Genomic DNA, 10,295 nt, shown 5'->3' with positions numbered 1-10,295 from the left:
TCTGATGAAATGGCCCCTTTAAAAACCTCTTCCAAATTCTTTTTTACATTTTTCTTGCCCTCTTCCCTCCTTTCTGGTTGCATTAATATTCACTCTAATGAAGAACATCCCAGAGATTAGACCATGGAAAATTTTAAAGGAGACACATGCGCGCGATTCACCACACGCACGTCGTATACACACACTGTTGCTTGCTGCTAATGGCTACTAATCAAATGTTATGTATGTTTAAAGTGATTTATGAAAACTGTGCAGTACATGCTCGTGATATGATTGCTTAATCAGAAATAGACCATTTTTCAATAGATAACTGGGTTTGTGGCCTTTTATAGATCATATTTAGTATTATGTGAGTGATTGGCTTCTATTAAATCTGATTTGGATGATAAAGCTCCCTTTCTCTACTGATGTCATAGCACTATAGGTAGCTCTGCAGACGTCTTAATATTTCATATGTTCAGAAGTTCTTAATGTGAATTAGACTGACCATTGCTATTCAAAGGAATACAGTTTAGTTACAGCGAACTCTGAAGAGAAGGTTTTCTGAAGTCCAAAAATCCACAAATAAATTGAATAGTTAAGAAGGTCAGAAGTTTGAAATTGAAGGATAAAGAGGGAATGTCAGAAGAACCAATTGAGAAACGGACATGCTGGATAGCCAGCAAACTTGAATTTAGAGTTGAGGAAGTAAGACTAATGGAAGAAAACCAGGGAACATGCTAAGGAAACAATATAATCTTTGTCCAATTAAAAACAAATACAGGACCCCCCCATTAATGCCAGGACAAAAATGTGTAGCAAACCGTGAAAACATGATCCTTTATTGAAGCATCAGAACCTGAGAATAATACTACTTTTTGTTTAGATATATTTATGAAAACATCACTTGTATAAAAAATAAGTAGTGCTACATGTATTGCTAATAGAACAGTAGTGAATCTTCTACACTGATTAACAAAAGCTGGAAAATGCGTTGAGAAGGATCTTTGATCACCCATCTCTGCAAATATCTCCGTAGATCATCAGGAGTCCTGGGTCTCCACTTCACACAATATTTGGTTGGGATTCAGACGGCCTGGATAGTGAACAATTTTTGTGTTAATTTGGGCACTTATCTTAGATCTTTAGCCTGTTGAATGAGGAAAAAGTTGACTCATTTTCAGTCAGTCCCCTGCACACTCTCCTGGTATTTCAGTCTGTGATGTCATGTTCCATAAAAAAGTTACAATGGCATTTAGAGGAGAAACAGACCCACAGCATCACACATCCTCTACCATGAATAAACCACTTCCCCACATATTCATCCTTTGATTTTATTCCAGACCTAGATAGAGTGGTTTTGTTTGTTAGTTGTTGTTAGTTGTTTTGTTTTTTTTGTCTTGAGGCTCAGTCTTAGTCAGACCAAAGCTTATGGCTCCTGCTAAACTCCCAGAATTTAACTGGAAGACGGAGAGAAAAGGGTTTATCCTGGAATGCCTGTCAAACAACCACTGGACATGTAGATATCAAATAATGGCTTGACGATCTTAAGATGCCATTCTTTGCAGCCCTAGAAATAATAATGATTAATAATGCTTTTTATTTGACAGCACCTTTCAAAACACCCAAGGACATTTTATAACATTAAAAACACAAACGTTACTTTCTCCTCACTGTATTTACTTGTTATGGCTTAAGTAGTTTTAGCTATGTAATTAATACTCTGGCTGATGAAATGGTAGGTTTCTTTGAGTAGTTCTTTTTGTAGACATTTCTTGACATGTGAATATTTACACACCTGTCTTAATTGAATGCCATGTTCTCTTGTATTTTCTATGTTGAAGAGTGACTAAGAAAAGTGTCTACTAATGCCCTCACAAATTGATTATTAAAACAGCATATTTGCTCTGATCAACTTGAAAACATAAGGTACAAATTCAGTAGCAACGAATCAGTTACATTTATTTCATGGGACTTGTTTAAGTAAATTAAACGAGGCTTCACTGAACTAACGGAATCATACAAATCTCTAGAACGAGGAACAACAGTTACTGGCATCGGTAAGAAGGTTTGTCTGCTTCAGTGAGTCAGGAAGAGAATGTGCTTTTGACTTTTAAACTTCTAGTTTTAAGTTGTTGACAAACCCTTAGAATCGTATGTTTGTTTCTGACAAAGTGAAGAAAAGACAGAAAAGGAAAACGGCTTGAGAAAATCTGACACGTTTTCAAAGGGAAGAGTTTATAATGCTGCTGGAGAATGTGGTGGGAAAGTGTGGTGGGAAAGGACTGTGAAAAACTTTTAGGTGTAATTCAGTTTAAAATGTCTATTTTGTGCAGTATCTTGATTTATTGTGTGTTTTCTGTGTGTCTGGTTATAAGAGTTGATCGAGTTGGGTTGACATTTTTAGTAAAAATATAATTTTATAACTTATAACCTTATTAATAACCAAATATGGCAAAGTTTATGTTGGTGAATGCCTACCTGTTGCCGCAAAATGATCAATCTAGTAATTATTTTTGCTGAAACTAAGTATTTATTTTCTCAAAGTAAATATTGAGTCTTTGAACTACAAGTTGAATTTAATAAAACAGGAATATACAGTTGGCTGTTACACTTATCTGGCTTTAGTTGATGTTTTATGTTTACATGGACTGCTGTCACTTTTCTAAATTAAATTTAACTTACCACATGCATGCTATGCTTGTTTTGTGTACTTTGGTGTCTGCATATAGAAAATGATGGTGGGTGAATGAATGATTTTTTTTTTTTTGTGAAACATCTATGTAACAAGTTATGACAAAAAATACAAGAAAATGAAATAAGTTTTTGCCTGACCATATTGAATTTGTTACATTTAAAGACATCTATATTTAAAAAACCTTGGACTGTATTGATATTTAAATAGCTCATGTAATTTATCCTCAAGTGAGACAGTCACTTTTGAACACTACGTAATGAAAATCAGAGCAACCCAGGATTCACTGATCCAACATGGACACAGCAAATATGCAGGGTGAAGCAGACTGGCCATTTGCACTGAGGGCATGAACATTGCAACTGTGAATATTAATGGATCTATATGGGCTGCATCTAACCAGACACAGAGGTGATTTCTAGGGGCTATCTGCTAAGGTGCGCCTTGTAGCCTTGGTAACCCTAATGAATTATAGGCCAGCCCAGTTAAAACATGTGTGGTATTACTCCATTCCAGGGTGTGTTCCCCTGCTGTCTATGAATCACTGATCTCATCAAACTGGCTCTCTCTCTCTCCCCTCCTTACATCTCTTTCTCTCTCCGCTCCCCTTCCCCCCCTCTTCGCTGTCACAGTCCAGTCCCCTGGGGCGTCCGTCTGGGATCTGCCAGGCTCATCAGTAAGGAGAGGAAAAGGCTAACTGGGAGACCTCGCTGGCCGTAAATCTGACCAGGCAGGGTGGAGAACCTGCAGCGGCCACGCTTTCACTGCTGCCCAGTGAGTCCTGCCCCCTCCAGTATGTTTAGGATGTCTCACTCGCTCCGGCAACAGCAAACAGACTCAAAAGGGCGATTTATTATCTGCCACCTCTAAACCAAAAATAATGGGCTTTACTGAACTTTTTCAGTTAAATAATCAAGTTTAATGTGTCGTTCTCGTCTCATTTGAAAGCACTTCCATAACAATGAGCATCTTTTCATCTTCGGGTGTTTATTTCCTAGAAAGAGACTGGCAACAAATGTTTGGTGCTAAGGAGGATGGGAATTGTTGCTGTAATGGTCATAAGCGAGACGTAATATTTAATCCAATGTGCTATGCTGAGGTAATTCAGTCTCATAGTAGCCATTAAGTCCTGGAAGCCTAGCACAGATCTTGACTGCAATGCAGTGAATTTGGGCCCCTTCCTTCTCATACATACATTTAGTTCGGTGTGATACTATTCCATACTCGGAGACACACACACCCTCCCTCTCCTTATCTGAGAAATAAGCATTTTTACAGAGTTTGAGCTGTAAAAGGAGAGGAGCAGATAGCCCATAAATCTAGCCATAAAAACGTTAAGTTGTCAGATGTGCCATCAGCTATCAATCGTGTGCGGTAAGCTGATGAAGGGGAAATAGGTGATAAAAAACAGCATTTTAGGGAAATTATGTCCAGTCTTCCATTTGCGAAGTGCTGCAGTCGCATCCCTGCAGAATCTTAATGACGGGGCTGGTGTGGCCAGGGGACGGTTCCCTCGTCGTGACAGTGAGGAGGAGCACACCCTAGTGGGAGGGTGGGATACAGAGGAGGCAAAACAAGGCATCGCAAAGCGGGAGCAGCGTTGTAGAAAATTATACAACTACCATAAATCACTTCTGCACTACCGTTCTTTAGCCCTCTCTCCACTTCTTTCTCACTCCCCCCCCATCTCCTCACGTTCTCTTTTCCTCTTTTGCTGTTTCTTTCTGCACTTCATGGCCGTACGTCTTGCTCTCCTCATTTGCACTCTTACGCCAGAGTGCCGCCCCGGCTTTGCTCCCCTTTCTTCTCTCACTCCGTTTCTTTATTCGAGATGCCGTCGGTTATCCTCAATGTCCCACTTTCTATCTGTTTCAAGTTAATTTACAACGTGGTTTGTTTACATGCTTTCTTTATTGATTTTGCTTTGTTGCCTTGCAGGGATTTATCCCCCGTGCATGGGATGGTATTAGCAGTCCTAGAAATTGACCTGTCTTTCTGAGATGGCTCATCCTGAAAAAAAAAAAAAAGAAAAGACCATTGCGGCTGCAGCTTATTTCACCCTTTATCAGCCAGCTCTCTGACTGGAACATCTCACAATGTTTTCATATCCAAAGATATTTTATAGCAAGCTTTGTCTCCTCACTGAGCAGTACCTCTTGGCAGTTTTTGCTCCAACTTTGTAGAATAGGCTGAGTGTCTCATTGACGTCACAGTGAGGGTGTGGAGGCTGGTAGCATTGATGATTCTCTAAAGAATCATGTGAGAGTATCTCTCCTCATTGAATTGATAAATGCCTTCATTGTGTGATCTGCGACTCCCATTTATTCTGAGGTCATTTGTTAATTAATCTGAATTGCCCTACACGCTCTGGTTCTGCTTCCGTGATCTTGCCTGAGTGATGTAATTCTGTTCTGGAATGGCTTAAAGCACCATGAAATGAATTCAAAGATGTACAATTTCTTTGCACCCTCCAGTGTGTCCATCTCCGTGTCCATCCATCAACCCACAGTGAGCACAAAACACTAATTCTGAGTTTCCCACTTTGAAGTTAAGCATCCAGCTGATTGATTATGCTACCCAGCTGGTTGCTGATTATATTCAACTTTTCATGCAAAATTTCAGCCTAAAGTTGCATGTAGTTTTCTGAGTGCGTCTCTGAATTTTGATGCTTTATTCCCACATGCCTTCTGCTAGTAATCCTACAGCTTGGTTCTGTGCTAGGGTCTGTGCTGCCACCCTTAGTTAGACTGGGGTATTGTAATGCAGCACTCCATCTCCACAGCGTCAGTATAGGTGGCCTGTTTAGCAGTTCAGTCACATAGCATGTGTTTTTGCGACAGAGGGTGGTTTAACAACATATCGAACCTTACCGCACTACAGCCAGAGTAACAGTGAATATGCACACTTTATGTAAGAAATCATTGTTCCAAAGCATGCAGCCCAACCGTGTTTAGATGCTTCTGCAAATCAGTTTGCAAATAGTGTGAGTCCTCACGTTATGTCCTTACCATGCATGCTGCTTGTGTTTGTTTACATGTGAGATTATTATTTTTTTACTTGTTAACCAGACAAAGCCAAGTCAGCAGTAATAATTTGCTGCGAACCCTCTCTATTAACGGGGAAGGCTCTGATCAAAGCTGAGCTGCAAAAGTTTTTTTTTTGTATAACTGTTGAACAACACCCATTGCAGATGATATCCTACCATAAGCAGAAAACTATCATAAAGACGGACTAAACTTCATTAGGAATCTACATCCTCTCAAAATGGAACATACAGATCCATTCAATAAATTAGAATATTATTGAAAAGCCGATTTATTATGGGAACATTTTCACTTGAAAATACAGGAACAAATTACACTGTATAGATTAATTACACACAGATGGATGTTTGAATGCCTTTATTTTTGTTATTATGATTTTCCATTTAAGGCTAATAAAAACAAGAAATTTCGGATTTGAATATTGCATCACACAACTTTTTTTTAAAAATATGGGCTTACTGTTTATTTTCGAAAGGCATTTTAATCTGACAGATGTCTCAAGGCATGTGTTCAAATTTATTGAATATGACTGAGTATAAATAACATAGTATTTACCATATTATACTAATTTAAGTACAACATGAACAGTGCATTAAATTGAACTATTTTCTCCCTCGTCTTTTCAATGGAAAGAAATATTTGTGACTGAGACTATGTTTGACTGTAGTGACAAAGAACTCAAAAATTAATCATCAAAATACATCAAAGCAAAAAGCTGGTTCACAATTACAGGAATAATTTTTGTTTTCATGTTATGAAATATATCCAAGAAAGTGGACATAAAAACAATACGTTACGTTCTTGAAAGTTTATATCCTTTTGCAGTACATTATCTTTTGAGGGACTTGTAGCTCATTTTTTTTGTCAGAAACAAACTCCTGGGGTTTATGAAAATAGATTTTACTTTGTCTTAATGTTGAATATTTTAAGTGCACATTTTGCAAGTCCCTAAAAAGTATTTTAGCTTTGCACATTCTTTCAGTTTTGGTTTTGGTTAAGATTTTTAAGCAAACTAACAGAATAATATTTATTTATTTTAAATAAATATGTGCCTTCTTATAGATTTCTGGGTCCTCAAGCAATTACTATGCACACATTAGGCAGCAGGAAATAAATGAAGGTAAAATAGTGAGACAGCACTGCAATGTAGCAGTCTGCTTAAGGGAGTGGTTTTCCGTTCTCGTGAAATTTTAGTGCAATAACCGTTGCATCTGCCAGGGGGCAGGCAAATACACACATTGAGACTGAGGAAAACCTCAAGCACTCTTGGCTCTGCAGATTTCTCTTCTGACTTTTGTAGCCATGTTGCAGTTATGTCTGTCCTCTGGTTACCTGGTAATGCTACTGCTCAGAAAATGTGTTAAAACTTTGGATCTAATAATATTGTAAAGCCTTTTTGGAGCTGCCTGTTGGTTTACATAATCAGCTAATGCTCTTTTTTTTATTGCCATTAATTGTGTGTTTTTGTTTTCTTTTTTTAGATTTAGAGATTAGAAGTAGAAAAATGATGAATGAAGTGAGAATTTCTGCAGAGCAAAATCCATAGTGGAGCGGTGTTATAAAGTATAAATTTGTGTTTGGCGTTAAAAAGCTGAAGTGGTCCAAAGAAAGAATCGAGTCTCTAAAGTAAGAGTGCCAGCTACACTTCATTGAATTTGAAATGCAAAGCTGTAATTTTGCACCAGTAAAACAGTTCGAGGAATGTAATTCATTTTGCCACAACTCATTTTCCTTCTTGAGCTATTCATGAGCAATAAGAAAAGATATATTAACGTTGCTGCATTTTTAAACAATGGTACTTCACTGAGCTTTTACAAAGGGCTTTTATTTCATCTTCTGAAATCAATTAATGAATGATCAAAAATGAATTCAAAATAACGACTCTTGTTTGTTTTTTGAAACGTTTCTGCAAGTATCAGCCTTTCTGTTTATGACGCAGCATAAAAATATTGACGTTTGCTGATGAATAATTGCTTTCCTGCATCTTTACATTTCTCCCACTGATGAGATGAAACGTTTTGTACTTTTGCTCAGCAGGGATTTGCAGAAAACTATGTTAATTGCAGAAATGTGGGTGCACTGCATGCTGTGTTGGCTTGTTCGCTCTTGTGCATTTAAGGTAATTAAAGTCAAAGATAAAATTTTCTTTTTGAGCTCAAGATCGCTTTTTTCTTTCACCATCCATGGAAGAAAAGTCATAAAAAAATTTTTTTCTTTTCTTTTTTTTTTTTAAACTATCGTGTTAAAATGAACACCTGTAACTTGACACACAGACCTCTCTGCCCTAAATACCAGTGGCAACTTTGAGACACACAGGAATGAGGACGCACAGCTAAACAGTTTACGCACAAGCCTGTCTTTCACTCAAGCATTTTCTTGGTTTCTAACAAAACACGCATTTGGACAATATCTGAATGGACGGAGGCCATTTTTGTTTGGCCCTATGTTTGCACAGTTCTGGGATTGTGCAGTCGCTCGTGGGGGAGGGGTGAGCGACTGCAGTTGCCCCGAAGACTCCTGTTATTGTTTTAGTCATCTTGAAGCCTCTAGGCTGGGAGACGGATTCAGTCAAAAAAGTATTTGAGCCCCTCAGGTTCTCGGAGTGATTTACTGCGTATTTGGACATCTGCAGAGAGTTCTTGCACCTTGACACCCACTCTCTCTCTTGCTCTCTCTCTCTCTCTACCTCCTCTTTGGCTCTGTAAACCTTTGAAATGTTCTGTCATACTGGATCACCTTGAAGGTATTCAAGGTAGAATCATGTCCAATCACCTTCTGGTTCTGTTATCCAGCTCTCCCTCTCTTGCACCTCTCGCTTTTACCTGATCATGTCTATCACCTCAGAACCTTCTGCTCTTGACTCGGCCACTCCCCTCCCATCCTGGCCGTGAGACTTAAAGCTGCCCTTGCTACTGTCTTTCTTGGAGCAGACCGTACTCACCAGCTGCACACATCAATCCACGTGACAGGTGCTTGACAGTCCTTTCCTTACCGTGTAGCAGCCCCCCAAAAAAAATCTATCAGAGGAGGAGATGATGCATTTTAAAACAAGTGTAAAAAAAAAATGATAAGCAGTTATGAGCCTAAGGTGAACCTTGAAAAATTATCAGATTTCTTGCCAATAAATTGGACGAAGAAGAGACGTGTCGGTGGTCATAACCGGTCTGTGTGGTGTGGGTGGTGCAGGCTGTGTGGCATGTTCTTCAGAGGTGATGGCCGGAGGCCTTCTTTCTCTGAAGCTCAGAAAAAAAAAATGGTATCATTAGCATCTGCGTTGCTATTACTGGGAGCGCGGCTGGAGAGGCCTGAACCTATCTGGTATGCAGCATTTAGGAGGCACACAGACAGGATAATTGCTGGGCAGAAACTGTCCACAGCTCCAGACTTTCAAGTGCTCGATGCCTTTGAGCATTTTACACCCCAAGTGGCTGAATAGCCCTCGGGAAACAAGGTCCGTATTGATTTATGGCGGGGCCCTTAAGTCTTTTGTTTAAGACCAAGGACAACTTAATAAGCAACCAAAGTCTGAAAATGAAGCCTGTGCTATTGCTTATGTCAAGCCAGTTATTTCTTGGACTTCTGAACCAGTATGGCGCAGGAGTAAACGCTTATGGTGTTCTGCAGCTTTATACTTGCATCGGGTTGTTTTCTGACATGTTTAGCTGCCTTTCATAACCACAGCAGCCTCTCCTGTCTGCGATTAAACACAAGAACAGACTGTTCTTTTTGAGGCGCATTAAGACCTCAAACTCGTCGGGGCTTCTTAAACCTTAAAAGTGAAAGAAATAATTGATGATGTGCAGCACTGGAAGTCTGCAGCACACATTTCTCAATAGTCCAACACAAATACTGGGCTATAATTTTTATTGCATTTCTTGACATAATATATATTTTTGTAAATATTGTTAATACTTATAACATAATTCAACAAGATGACTAAATTTTTCATGTTTCTCCATGTCCGTGTTTTCCCCAAACATGTCTTAGATTCTTATCACAATAATAAAAAACAAGTTGATAATTGGCTCCAGATGGTCATCAGCTGGCATTTCCATTTAAGTCGACGTATTTACAGTGAAATGTTATGTCTTGCTGCAGAGGTATTTATCACTCTATAATGTTTCTGTGTAGCTAGCTCACTGATCTACAGCAGAGAAAAGAAAATGTAGTCTGATCATTTGATTTATACAAATGATTTTTTATTTTAATCTCTTTAAATAAAAAATGAAAATGATCACAGTGACGATCATTAGGAGGCGGATCTTATGGTTATCTTTAAATTAATAAATACAAAGACTACAAAAGTTTTCATGCTTTTTTTCTATTTTGCTACATTGCAACCATAAACTTAAATGTATTTAGTTGGCAATTTACCAACAGAAAGTGGCACATAATTGTGTGCTTGGAACAAATTAGATAGATGGCTGGATAGATGGATAGATAATGTGGATCAAGTATTAGACCAAAAATATCAGAGAAAAAGTTATGAGGAAGTTCAAACGAGGGTTCGGTGGCAAAACAATATCCAAAGCTTTGAACAGCTCATAGGGCACAGAATCACTCTACCATCTGCAGAT

This window comes from Poecilia reticulata, linkage group LG7 (assembly GCF_000633615.1).
Source record: "Poecilia reticulata strain Guanapo linkage group LG7, Guppy_female_1.0+MT, whole genome shotgun sequence".
Lineage (NCBI taxonomy): Eukaryota > Metazoa > Chordata > Actinopteri > Cyprinodontiformes > Poeciliidae > Poecilia > Poecilia reticulata.
This window is presented reverse-complemented; position numbering follows the sequence as displayed.